The sequence below is a fragment of the Pieris brassicae genome, chromosome 5 (assembly GCF_905147105.1).
Source record: "Pieris brassicae chromosome 5, ilPieBrab1.1, whole genome shotgun sequence".
In the NCBI taxonomy this organism is placed as follows: Eukaryota; Metazoa; Arthropoda; class Insecta; order Lepidoptera; family Pieridae; genus Pieris; species Pieris brassicae.
In genome coordinates this window covers 14,319,623-14,333,421 of record NC_059669.1, presented here as the reverse complement: position 1 = coordinate 14,333,421, position 13,799 = coordinate 14,319,623, and the positions used below count along the sequence as shown (strand labels likewise).

Below are 13,799 nucleotides of genomic sequence, written 5' to 3'. Positions count from 1 at the left end.
ATTCGAACCGCTCTTCGATGAATACGGTCAAGTGGAAGGAGCTGGTACTGGGGAGCTCCCGCCCAGAGGTGAGAACAGTATTCCATGTGGGGCCGAATTTGCGCTTTATAGAGTTGCAAGCGGTGGCCCGGAGTGAAGTAGCCTTCCCTTCCCTTCCAAATGACCGCGAAACTGGACGTTATTCGATATGTCAACGCCCAATATTCCGATGTCAGCTGAGGCTTTAAGGAGAGTGCCTTCAAAGAGGGGAGTAGCGACAAAGGGAGTTTTTTAGCGGAAAACGCGCATACTTGTGTCTTCTTGGGGTTAAATTGGACTAGATTTAGTCTACCCCAGTCCGAGACTCCACGTAAAAGAGTTTCGACTTCAGACACAAGTTTGACACTTCAGACACACGGATCAGAGCCATCGCCTTTTTTAGGGATCGGATGTATCAAAGCTGTCTTCCAGCACTTCGGAACAGTGTTGAGGGAGTACAGGTACCGGAAAAGGCGCGTTAGGACCGGAGCCAACTCAAGAGCACAAGTACGCAGCACAATTGGGGGAATGCCATCAGGCCCGCTCGACTTATGGATGTCCAGGGAAAATAAATGTTTAGGGATAGCACGTTGCCGGAATGTAACTTCAGGCATCGTAGTATCACACCGCAATAATGTCGGTGGTTCCTTCCCCTGATCATCCAAAGTTGAGTTCGACGCAAAGAGACAGCCTAGAAGATCGGCCTTCTCTTTTGCAGTATGGGCCAGTGAGTCATCCTCCCTATGCAGTGGTGGAATAGAGGGATGACAGAAATTCCCTTGGACAGCTTTGGCAAGAGACCAGAAGGCTCGAGTTCCCGAAGGAAGGTGGGCCAATCTCTCACCAAACCTGGCAATATGCTCTGACTTTGCTTTAGCGATTTCCCGTTTGAAGGACCTAGAGGCTGAATTGTATGCTTTTTTACGTTCGCTGATAGCCGCATCACAGGATATCGCCGCTTCTGCCCAGGCTTTAAAGCATTCACGCTTACGGCGAAAAGCCTCTTTGCACGAACGCCTAAACCAAGGCTGGGACTTGCCACCGACCGGCACCGCAGAGAATGGAATAAAAAGTTCCATGCCCTGCAGGACCACATCAGCGACAGAGTCAGCGACGGCAGTACGGAGTACTCAACGAAAAGCAAATGGGCCCCCAAGGGTAGGACGAAAAAAAAGACCGCATCCCGTCCCAATCTGCTGACTTTTAGTGCCACACACGGCGACAGCCCGCAAAGCTAGGCCGTAAAGGGCGCGTGAGCGGCACAATGCTCCGTACCACACAATGATCTGATGAACCCAATAGCGGGTCAACAGAGACTTGGTAGGTCTCCGGATGTGAAGTCAGCAGAAGGTCCAACAAAGAAGGTTTATGACCATCCACATCTGGTATTCGCGTAATCGCAGGGACCATTTGCGTCAAGTCGTAGGCTAAAGCAAAGTCGTGAATAGATCTTCCCGCGTGATCGGTGGTTTCAGAACCGAGCCAATCGGCATGGTGGGCGTTAAAATCGCCAAGAATCACGATTTCAGCGGTAGGAATCCTTTCGAGAAGGGAATCTGTAGCTATTTGGATGTGCTCAATGATTCGGTCAGTTTCGGTATTTCCGCTATGGGACCTATACAGGCATGCGTAGAATCGCAGATGGTCATCGCAGTCTACGCGCAGTCAGAGGTTAGATAGGTCCCTTCCTTCAAGCGTCCCGAGGCGACGAGAACAGATATCCTCTCTGACGTACACGCAAACTCCAGCCCGCGGCACAAATGAATGTTCCAATTTGTACCCCGGGTAGGAGAGGTAAGAAGTATCAGCCGGGGAGGAAATCTGAGTCTCGGTAAGAAAGAGCAAGGCCGGCTTCGCAGTCTCTAAATGATAGTGGACAGCGTGAAGTCCACGGCGAGTGTGGATGGGGGTGCCTTTGTTGGATTGCTCCGTTTGCCCCGAGACCGATAATTATTTTTTTTAAAGAGTGCAGAATTGCCCCCCCCTGAATACGAAGGGCAGCCTGTGCGTCCACCACCGGGTGCTGAGTGTGGTGGACGCCCAGAGGGGGATTCTCCACCGCAAGCGCGTGTGGTACCCCCCTGGGGTAGATTCTGTTTCTTCTGCACCTTCATATTTCTTGTAGAGGGGGGGGGGATGGGCTCCGGGAATCTTTCTCACCGCACGAAACGCGAGTACAAGAAGGCGAACCTTTTGTATCTCTTTACGCCGGTTTTCTGAAAGACAGTGGTACTACCCCGGTCGTGCCTGCCCGTTTGGCTGAAGCCAGGAGGCAACAGCATGGCACTCCCACTAGGAAGGGATTAACTGATTGCGCTGGTGAAATAACCTCTGACACAGGTTACTTCACCAGTGGGCGATGGGGTCGTCACGTCCCGACGCCAAAAAATTGTAGACTCCCGCACTATTAATCGGCAATAACAATTTAAGATCGTCCGCGAATAGCAATCATTTTGTATCTTCTTCTCGTCTTGGTAGATCATTTACCACTAACAAAAATTCTAAAGTTCCTAGATTGCTCCACTGTGGCATGCCAGACCAAGTATCATATTTTTTAGATTTAATGTCAGAATATTCATCATACTGCCCTATATGTCATGTGACTTGCCATAAATCTAATCAATGACGCGGTGAAGTCAACTTCTGCAAATTTTTGCAAGAGCACATCATTATCAACCACGCCAAATGTTTTTCGCATATAGAAGAAGGCTGCATCAACTTGTCCTCTATGCAAGCCAAGAAGTTCAATAAGTTGTGGTACTTTTTACTGGCCAAAATCCATGTTGGGAGTCAGAGAGTTGAGAACTTACCTGGTCGAGAATGCACTTTTGAAGCGCTGACTCCATTACCTTCGCTGGTGTTGACAGGATCGGCACCGGTCTATAATGATCCACTTTATCACTAGGTCTACCTTTAGGCACCGGAAACTTTCCCAACAATATGGGAATGTTGATGCTTTAAGGCAAAGATTAAATATATGCAGAAGGGATTCCGCGAGTACTACCCGACAATCTCTAAAGAAACGGAGGTATATCATCAGGACTTCCTTCGTTTTATGCTTTGTAAGGCATTCTGTACCTCCTTTAATTTTAACTTCTTTACATGAACCAATGCTCCCCCAATCCTACAATTTGCGTCCACAATGGCTTTCTAAAAACCCGGTAGTCACATTGCAACTTAGTTCTCTTAAATACGCTCGTGTAGCTTAGCGTTCCATTTTACGAATAATGTCATCATTATACCATTCCGGGATACGTATGTTTTTAGTGTCATTTTTCTTTTCCATCGGTTTCTTTTGTCATTTTAATATTATTAAATTATAATAACATTGGTAGCTGACAGCAACGCCTTTGGATCGGCATATTAAATTATTTTTAATAATAATAAGGACTATGGAATACGTATACTTGATATTTTCAAATAGTCGCCAATTTGAAGATCTAGTAATATTGGCAACTGGAAGAAAACACAAGTATATTAACGGTTTTAAACTGATTATATTTTGATGTAACGTCATGTATTAACAAATGTATGATATATGTTACATATAATGACACTGGCAGCTGACACCAGCGCCGTTGCTCCGACATATTAAATAGTCATAATATATAATTTACATTTAATGTCAATTTGCCAGAAACCCGTTAGGTATTTACAGAAGAACGCGCGCAAAGCCTTTAACAAAATTTTAAGTTAAATATAAAATTTTAAATACAAATTTGTATAACAGTGTCTTAGTCGAAGAATGGATTTAAAAGGTAGATATTAAAAAAAAACATAATAAAATATAATATTAAAAAAAGAAATTGTTTTGTTATGTTAAATTTATTTAAACATACAATATTGTTTTAACCATTTTTAATTTCGTTCCCCTATAGCTGAATTTAATTGTAAATAACAATAATAATTATATTCTTTCATGTTGTTGTTGTTGTTGTGTGTTTGTTTTTAAGACGGAAAAATATAGTAAGACGAAAACGCCAAATACATACTTCCATGTGAGATGCAGTCGAATGCTTTAGTATAGTCGATGAATGTCAAAGCTGGGGCTGGTTAAACTAATTTTTCCGCTATCAAAACCAGCTTGCTCTATATGTTGGTGTTTTTTTATAAATATAGCCATTAGTTTTTCTAGTAATATTACAAACAGTTTGTACAAAGTTGGTAGGAGACTGATAGGGCGATATTTACTTGTACAACAGAACTATACGGGATTCACCAGCAATTTTAAGAATATCATGCTATATCTCTAGCTATGTTAGGAATATCTTGTCGAATTATATATTTATCAAGGTACATAGAATATTTTTGCAATGTTCATTTGGGATACTGTTAGAACCGAAATTTTTGTCATTCTTTACCGTATTTGTACTGTCACACAGTTTATTGTACATGTTTGTAGCAGTCTACGCTCCATTCAGTTTATCTTGAAAGAGGTTCCGATAAATAAATGTGAATTAATGTTTGCTAACGACAAAAAGAATCTTCTTTGACAAGTTAACCGTTAAAAAGAAGTGCCGCAAAAGGAACTAAAAACCATATTATCGGAAATAGCAGTAACATTCATACTAAATAAGGTTTTATTGTATTTTTTCCAAAATTGCATTTTATTCTAAGGACGATTACATTTTATTTAACAAGAATATTAACATACAATTTTAGAAACGCCAAAACCACCTGGTAGCAGTTTTCTAATAATTACCTAAAGCCACTTTACGATGTTACGTTAATGTACATATTAGGTTCTTACATATGAAATTGGCGTTTTGTCGTACTGGCCACTTTGACCTCAAATACCTCCTCTTTGGTTAGGAATTTTAAATTCAAATTTGTACAACTATTTACTCATGTATTTGTGCTTCGATGACCGTCATTCATATGTTTTTTTTCTTCTGTTATTTTCTGTTTGCGTCACTCATTTTACAAAATGGAAAACTTAAAGTATCGCATTATTTACGTGTACGAGTTCCGCCGTGGCACTAGTGCTGCGGAAACGACTTGAAGGGTGAATGATGTGTATGGCGGTCATGTTGCAAAAGAAAACACAGTTCGTTTTTGGTTTCAACGTTTTCCATATTAATGTAATGATTGTATTGACAAAATAATCATTGTACCTGTTGTACTTAGCCTGTTGCGGAAATCTATTGATAACTCTGCATTATGATAATGTACAAGCAACATACGTTTATATACAATTAACCAGCATGACACAAATGACAAGGTATTTTTAAAAATTAACTCGAAACCTGTTATTTTAATACCTACATAAATATTGTTGTCTTATTAAAGTCTCTTCCTGTTTCAACAAAAAGTACGAACGTATGAATTACGGTTTCGAAATCTTGTTTGTGATTTTTTTTAATCAGTCATGTTATCTGGGACTTACTTTTTAATGCTTAAGTGGGAAAGATAACTAAATTTGGTGTATTGATAATGGGTTTTTATTTCAGTATGTGTGCGTGTACTTGTGTACACACGTAAGAAGTGAAACTTCTTTATGACCTTATTCTTCAAAAAATTATCTGCTATATGCAACTTTACAGAAATTGGTTAAATAAAATAAAATTAGATAAAGTTTAACAAAAGGCTATTATTATTGTAGACATGAATACAAATGATACAATTATTTAATTTTACCTTATTACTACTAAGATTATTACAGAATTTCATTCTGATTCATTTGAATATCGTTATTATATATTTTTGTTATTAATGGCTTCGAATTTCTTCGAATCAACCATGGTAGGGATAAGAAAAAGATGGCACGTAACAGAAAAATGTCACGCGTAATCCAAAAATGTAAGGCGTAACTCAAAAATGTGACGATAATTTTTTTTCCAACGCCGATAAAGAAGTTTCACTTCAAAAGCGTAAAAGTTTGTTAGTACTTGTTGGGTTTATACTCTAACGTGAATCTTGTTATTGGAAGTTTTTGTGAAGTGTTCATTAGCATTTCTGAATGCCAGCGTTTAGATTAACTTTACCTTCGAATGCCTTCAACAGCAACGACTTGGCTATAAATTGAATAAACCTCCACATTTTTTTCTTGAATTTAGTCAATCGAGATACAGAGTCCAGCTTATAAACGTGCTAATTTGTCACTATGAAATATTAAAAGAAACACCTCAGTCGAATTAATGTTTTGTATTTTTTAAACCAAATTATTTATTATAATAATTATTTTTGATATTTACGTCGATACGTTTTCATATTCCAAGAAAGATATGTAATATTACGTATTATCTAAAAGGGTGTGAAAAACGTGCTCGGGATACGTCTGGAGCCCCTAAAGTCCACAATAATAAATAATTGGGACGCTGTTATAAAAATCAAATAGCTTTCAGCGACTTTGGTTTAGTTCAGTTTGTATCTTTATGTCAAATCGTATTTACCCTGATAAGAGATATCATAATGTAGTTTTTAGAGGTTGACACAGCAAAAAGCATTTGGTAAAACGGTGTAATTCGATCGATTTTGATTTTTCTACTTAAAAGGGTGAGATCAAAAACAAGACTTAGCGCGTACTATGGCATATGTCAAAATCCATTTATTTTATTTAAGCGCAAAGACTCGTTTGTGAATCTTACACTAATGTCTCTGACACTACTTAAAGATGACAGAGATAATAGGAGAGATATAAATGTCCCAGTGGCAGTGTCGCCAAGCTAGGACATCACGGACTATCATGTCCTAGTTTGGCGACACTGCCACTGGGGCATTTATAACGGCCAAAAAAACTGCTGGCCGCTTCTCGAGACATGGCGCACTTCACGATGTCATACGCCGGTCCCTTCTCACCGTCAACGTTCCAAGTCTACTTGAGCCGACTGGAATTGCAAGAGACGATGGCAAGTGACCGGACGGTATGAGTTTGATTCCATGGAAGATGGGCTGAGTGCTGGTATGGGATGCAACCTGTTCAGACATGCTAGCCCCTTCCCATCTACAAGGAACCAACAACTGAGCTAGTGCGGCTTGTAAAGCATGCAAATTCGGGGGTCTAGATTTCGAATATGATTTTGTCCTATTCGGTGTCGAGACCCTTGGTCCGTGGGGTCCTAGCGCTATAAGGCTTTTTAAGGAAATAGCCAAAAGGTTAGTCGACATCACAGGAGGCCGAAGAGCTGGCAGCTACTTCGGACAGAGACTTAGTGTAGCTATTCAAAGGGGAAACGCTGCCAGTATCTTTGGAACCTAAAGGGACTCCTTTTTTAAAATATATTTTAGTTATTTTATTTTAAGGTTAGTTATTGATTTTATACCTGTATTATAGATTATTATTTAAGTGCTGCATATCAAGATCATCGTTTCAGTTGATTATGCTTTATAGTTTATACTATTTGCATGTTTTTTTTATTAATTTCATAAAAACAACAATCGTACCGCCGCTGGGTTGCCGCTGTTCCGTATAATTACTGAACCAACCCGTCTTCGTAAGAGTATTAAGTAATGTAATGGATAATAGATAGAAATCGTTTTTTTTTTGGAAAATGATGGGTATGAGAGATATTGCTGGCGTATTTTCCCGTATATCTGATTCGTATTATAATATTTATAGTTTGGACTCACGATTTAAGATCAAGTGCATTGCCGGCTAAATAATGATGGCTGGCTCACACGTCATGCCTGTGAACAGGTACCGCTTGCGGAAACTGGACTGCGAGGTTTCCGTTTAGTTGTAATTTAATAAAAATAAAGAGACGACCGTATCTCCCCCTATTCTGGTTTTTTTGATCTATGATTGCCATAGTCATTTTGTATGATGGTTTGATATTTTAAAAGGGTACCGAGAGCTTTTTACGGTGGCTTTTTCTCTCGGCCTACACCCTCTGTTTTCTTTGCCGATAAGTAGGGATGTCTACCGATACAAATTTAATGACCTGGAATAAGTCATACCTGTATCTTGTATTCCATAATAAACATATTTTATTTTTAACGAAACGCTTTAACGAAATTTACGTTCTAAGGTTGATTTCATTTTATTAAATGAAATTAATTGTGTGTCATACTCTGTATAGTTTAATTAAAGAAGATTTTATTACTTTTTTAAATTAAAAAAAATATAATATTCTAATCTAATGTTTTTTTTAATGTAATAGCAGGCAAACGGGCAAGAGGCTCACCTGATGTGAAGCGATACCGCCGCCCATGGACACTCACATTGCCAGAAGGCTCGCAAGTGCGTTGCCGGCCTTTCAAGAATTGGTACGCTCTTTTCTTGAAGGACCCTAAGTCGAATTGGTTCGGAAATACTTCAGTGGGCAGCTGGTTCCACATAGTGGTGGTGCGCGGCAAAAACTGCCTTAGAAAACGCTCAGTTGTGGAACGACGGACGTCGAGGTGATACGGATGGTATTTTGTATTTTGCCTTGACGTCCGATAATGAAACTCAGCTGCGGGTATTAGACCGAACAACTCTTCTGAACACTCCCCATGGTAAATGCGGTAGAAGATGCAGAGGGACCCAACATCTCTACGTAACGCCAAGGGATCAAGCCGCACGGAAAGTGATTCGTCGTCGACGATTCGAACCGCTCTTCGTTGAATACGGTCTAGTGGGAGGAGCTGGTACTGGGGAGCTCCCGCCCAGAGGTGAGAACAGTATTCCATGTGGGGCCGAATTTGCGCTTTAGCGGTGGCCCGGAGTGAAGTACCGTCTCGCCTTGCTGAGCACACCAAGCTTTTTGGAGGCTAATTTAGCCTTCCCTTCCAAATGACCGCGAAACTGGACGTTATTCGATATGTCAACGCCCAATATTCCGATGTTAGCTGAGGCTTTAAGGAGAGTGCCTTCAAAGAGGGGAGTAGCGACAAAGGGAGTTTTTTAGCGGAAAACGCGCATACTTGTGTCTTCTTGGGGTTAAATTGGACTAGATTTAGTCTACCCCAGTCCGAGACTCCACGTAAAATAGTTTCGACTTCAGACACAAGTTTGTTCCGGCACTCATCAACAACAGCCCGAGAAATACCTGCCCGGCCCGTGTAAAAAGTATCCCCAGTGCTGTCGTCCGCATAGCAATGAAGGTTGCTAAGTTGCAACATATCATTAATATGCAGAATAAACAGGGTCGGGGATAGGACACAGCCTTGTGGGACACCAGCATTGACGGGTTTAAGGTCGGAGCATGCTCCGTCGATGACGACCTTAATGCTCCGATCAGCGAGAAAGCTGGAAATCCAGTTGCATAATTTCTCGGGGAGCCCATAGGCTGGAAGCTTGCCACACCCGATCGAAGGCTTTCGCTATGTCCAAACTTACCGCCAGCGCCTCCCCCTTGGACTCAATTGCCTCTGCCCACCTATGTGTAAGGTATACAAGGAGGTCACCAGTTGAGCGACCACGACGAAAACCGTACTGAGAATCGCTAATCAGCTGGCTGCCCTCTAGATACCCCAAGAGCTGGCCGTTAATAATGGTTTCCATTATTTTGGAGAACAAGGATGTTATTGCGATTGGGCGATAGTTGGACGGATCAGAGCGATCGCCTTTTTACCGGAACAGTGTTGAGGGAGTACAGGTACCGGAAAAGGCGCGTTAGGACCGGAGCCAACTCAGGAGCACAAGTACGCAGCACAATTGGGGGAATGCCATCAGGCCCGCTCGACTTATGGATGTCCAGGGAAAATAAATGTTTAGGGATAGCACGTTGCCGGAATGTAACTTCAGGCATCGTAGTATCACACCGCAATAATGTCGGTGGTTCCTTCCCCTGATCATCCAAAGTTGAGTTCGACGCAAAGAGACAGCCTAGAAGATCGGCCTTCTCTTTTGCAGTATGGGCCAGTGAGTCATCCTCCCTATGCAGTGGTGGAATAGAGGGCTGACAGAAATTCCCTTGGACAGCTTTGGCAAGAGACCAGAAGGCTCGCGTTCCCGAAGGAAGGTGGGCCAATCTCTCACCAAACCTGGCAATATGCTCTGACTTTGCCTTAGCGATTTCCCGTTTGAAGGACCTCGAGGCTGAATTGTATGCTTTTTTACGTTCGCTGATAGCCGCATCACAGGATATCGCCGTTTCTGCCCAGGCTTTAAAGCATTCACGCTTACGGCGCAAAGCCTCTTTGCACGAACGCCTAAACCAAGGCTGGGACTTGCCACCGACCGGCACCGCAGAGAATGGAATAAAAAGTTCCATGCCCTGCAGGACCACATCAGCGACAGAGTCAGCGACGGCAGTACGGAGTACTCAACGAAAAGCAAATGGGCCCCCAAGGGTAGGACGCAAAAAAAGGGTAGATACTGATTCTTCTGCACCTTCATATTTCTTGTATGGGGGGGGGGGATGGGCTCCGGGAATCTTTCTCACTGCACGAAACGCGAGTACAAGAAGGCGAACCTTTTGTATCACTTTACGCCGGTTTTCTGAAAGACAGAAGACTGCCCCGGTCGTGCCTGCCCGTTTGGCTGAAGCCAGGAGGCAACAACATGGCACTCCCACTAGGAGCATGGCACTCCCACTAGGACTGTAACTTCCCTTGACCAATATCACTGCTTGTTTGTATATTTCTTAGGTGCCCGTTTTACTTACAAGAAGTTTCTTTAGAAATATAATAGTAAAGCAACGGCCAAATTAAAGAAAATGAAAATTTTGTTTCAGTCGAAGAAGTGATAGATGGCCTTTTCAGCAAAGATGCTTATGAGCAACCATGTGATACAGTTAATGTCGAGGACTTGGAAATTAAACTACCAGAATGGTTTGACGAAAAAAAATATAATCAGTAAGTATTAATGTACAAGACATATAACGTATCCCTATAATTTTAATAATGATTAAAGTAAATGGAACAAAAGATGACGACAGAAACTCGTCAATAACCAAAAAAGAATATGATATCGGCGCAATAGAACGTCCATTTATTAATTATAGGCTAAAAAAATAAATACAAATGGTATAGTTGAAATTAAATATAGATTGATTAGGTAATTAAATGCAGTTTATTTTTTTTAAATAACGGCTCTCTCGAAGACGGCACTCATCTAAACGCGAACGCAGATTTGTGAAAACTCATGTCAATAAATCTGGGGTGATAGCTGCCATTTCACCACGGATATTTTTCTTTAGCTGACTGATGTTCCTCGGATTGTTCATGTAGACTTTATTGTTTGAGGTACCATACAAAAAACAAGTCAGGAGGCATCAAGTCAGTACAGTGTACATCACAAGACCTTTCTTTAAGTACACCACAGCTTGAAGTAAATTTAATTGGGCTCTAATATAAGCTATAGATTATATGTTATGTATCATGCGAATCCAAAATATTTTATCATTTCCTATAATAGGGGTCGACGCTTTCAAAGGGACTTTTTCTTCATGCAGTCAATATCGATGATTTTGGGTTTAGTCGTCGTAATCTCTATTCCCACCATCCTAAGTGTGCTGGTTGGAAGCTGACGCTCGAACTCACAGTACACAGCCTACAAACGATATTGGTCAACGTATTCACACGTTAAATCTTGGTTTGACCATGATCTGAAGCCAGATAGCCTGTAAGTACCACGCTTTGCAGTTTTTACACTTGACTCCTACAATATAAACCGAATGAACAGGTACAAAAATACATTCTACGTAAACTGTCCAGCTTCCTACAGATTAAATGTATATATATGTAATTTTTTTTAAGATCGTGGCGGTCTCTCCAAACCATACGGTCCCATCATATAGTAGCTAACCGCACTTCTAACCTTAAAGGCCATGGAACCGTGTCTCAGCGTGATATGGCCTTAACACTATTTGGCTTTATAGGTTTTACGCTTTTAAAGCCAAATAGACTGGGTATACGAGCTTTGCAGCCTGGCGATTGGGAGGCGTTCAATCATTTCTGGGGTGTAATAGGTCACGCACTTGGCTTGGAGGACAGGTATATTTTTATTATTTTTCAAAATTTCGCATTGGTATGAACATAAAAATAGTTTTTAAAATAATGTTGACGACATGAATTATTACGGAGCTGTGAACGAGATCATTAGAATATGTGACTGCTACTTATTTGGGCTACCTTAAACTAATTATTACCTCTTAAGCTGTTCATTCTTTCCGGAAATTCCGTAATGCATACGTAAAAGTTATACAACATTATAGTCATAAACACAAATCCATATTTATAATTAAAAATCCATGAACATGTAATTATTTTTTAGGTACAATATTTGCCGAAAACAATACGATGAAACAAAAGAAATCTGCCGGATACTCCAGGACAAAGTGTTTACGCCATGTCTCACAAGTCCACCAGACTATTTTGAGCACGCTGCTCACGTAATGGCATCAGGCATGAGCGCCATTCACCCCGCTATAGATCACGACGCTTTGGTCTATTTGACCAAGTACTTATCGAACGTACCAGGTTACGTTTATACGGAGGAAGATAGAATGTCTCTGGAAACAAAGTTACGAAAACAACTCAACGGATTAAACAATGACGCGGGTAAGTAATGATTTAGAAGTATGTGATTCACAAGGCACATATATAAATATCGCTTTCTCTGTCCCGGCATAAGAAAAACTACAGTACGGATGATAAAAGTTATGACTAGTATAGAAAGGCTAAGCGTAAAAACTTTTTTCCTATTAACAATACAATAATTAAGTACGTACTCTGATGGAACAGATCAGATCAAATACCTTAATAGTTTAATAACATTAGATCCTAATATTGTTGGAACAAGAACATATGTCCAGGCGCTTATCGCTTATAAGACAAGTACGGTAATTTTTTACAATGGAAACCCCCTTTTAAAAATTACTATTAGTAACATATTACTATTTAGTGTTCATAATTATTACTTCTTAATTATCTTTCACTACGGCCTATCACTTTCTTGTCGAAGAATGTACGTTGAAAATGTGTGACTGCTTTTTACTTGTTTTAATGTTATCGCTATTATTGTGACATATAATTAGAAATACCACTGCATGAGTGTATATACATTAAAACTTTACAATATGGTGTACTGAAAGTCAATGCTTATTTTAATATATTATATTTCAGGCGTGAATGCGATCAACTTAATCGAAAAGTGCCCGATAGATTTTCTACCAAACTCTTCACCAATAACCCTTTATGCGAAAGACTACAAAACATTGGACGACTCACCACAGTACAAGCGTCTTTCCTTGTCTTCAAAATTAAAAATTGCAGCCCTCGACGTGATTTTAAGTTTATATATAACTAATATTGGTCGACTTATTCTTAATTTGCAGTTTTACTGGTTTATTTTCATTGGCACCTATTTGCCGTATGTTGCTATGTGGAGGTTTGGTATAACGCAGGCTTATGTAAGTATATTTAAAATGGGTCCAACTGACAACGTTGTACCTCTTCCTAATTCTAAATATTATAATCGAGAGCCTAAGTCGTGGTTTAAGGAAATATGGGACTGTGTTTTTTGGTAATAATCAGTTTGTTAAAAAAATGCCGACTTGTAATAAAATAAGAAAATTATGAAGTTTATAATAGAATCATGAAGTATTTTATCACTATAATCTATAAGAATAATGGTGAATTAATATTTTTATATTATTCATTCTTTTTAGTCTACGTAATGATATAAAATAGTTATTTTTGTAAATACTTTTTACTGCAAACAAAACAGTCATTGTAAGTATTGTTACGAAGACCCACATTCAACCTTACTGTAATGTTTCGCGATTTTTCTACAAGGTAGAGACGTTTACAGCAAGCTGAAATGTGATTAATAACCCTTTCAAGAGGGGTACTAACACATACCATAAAATAAATTATTGCTGCTAAATGTTTTTATTATTCAACCCCATCTTTCA

At 40.1% G+C, this 13,799-nt stretch overlaps 1 pseudogene; it reads left to right on the top strand.

The window, feature by feature from the left end:
• Positions 1 to 3,667: 3,667 nt before the first annotated feature.
• On the top strand, positions 3,668 to 13,485 carry LOC123709951 (annotated as a pseudogene).
• The last annotated feature ends 314 nt before the right edge of the window (positions 13,486 to 13,799 follow it).